Raw genomic sequence first — 939 nt, 5'->3', positions numbered from 1 at the left:
GGATGGATGGACGGATGGATGGACGGATGGATGGATGGACGGATGGACGGACAGATGGATGGACGGACGGACGGATGGATGGACGGACGGATGGATGGACGGATGGATAATAACATGTCAAATGTTAGCTCAATATTTGGAAAATTCGATTCAGTTTATTTATACAGCGCCAAGTGACAACAGAAGTCGTCTCAGGGCACCGAACAGAAACATTCATATAAAAATAATTAACATTATTTATCTGAGGAGCAGACTGCTTTAAGTTTAACTCCATCACAGAACTCTCATACCAACAAAGAATAACCCACCGGAAGTGTTTGCATACATGGAGATGGAAGGCGTGGCTTAACTTTAATAAAATGACCAGTCAGCTCAGTGTAGCACTTGCAATCATTTTATATCATGCAAAGGAAGGTGCACGACCAACGCTTCTGGGTTCATGTTGTAGAAGTGTGCCTCGTTTACTGATTACAGATACAAACTATTCATTTGTATTAATTTGTAACTATTCATTTGAGGAAATTAGGTCAATTTGTCCTCCTGTAGTTTAAGCCTATAGCAGCATAACAAGCCAACCCTAAATATAGGATTTATCAAAAAGGAAAGTCTTAAAACTGGACAATGTGTCAGCCTCACAGACAGAAACTGGAAGTTGGTTCCACAAGAGAGGAGCCTGATAACTGAAAGATCTTCCTTCCATTCTGCTTTTGGAAACTCTAGGAACCGCGAGTAAGCCTGCAGTCTGAGAACGAAGTGCTCTGTTAGGAAAATATGGAACAATAAGATCTGTAATATAAGATGGAGCTAGGTTGTTGAGGGTTTTATAAGTTAGAAGCAGTGGTGGGATGTAACTAAGTACAAATACTTTGTTACTGTACTTAAGTACATTTTTCATGTATCTGTACTTTATTTAAGTAGAGTTAAATGTGGGTACTTTAT

This window comes from Nematolebias whitei, chromosome 11 (assembly GCF_014905685.2).
Source record: "Nematolebias whitei isolate Nwh7 chromosome 11, NemWhi1, whole genome shotgun sequence".
Taxonomy (NCBI): Eukaryota; Metazoa; Chordata; class Actinopteri; order Cyprinodontiformes; family Rivulidae; genus Nematolebias; species Nematolebias whitei.
The sequence above is the reverse complement of the archived record's forward strand: the minus strand, read 5'-3'. Positions refer to the sequence as shown.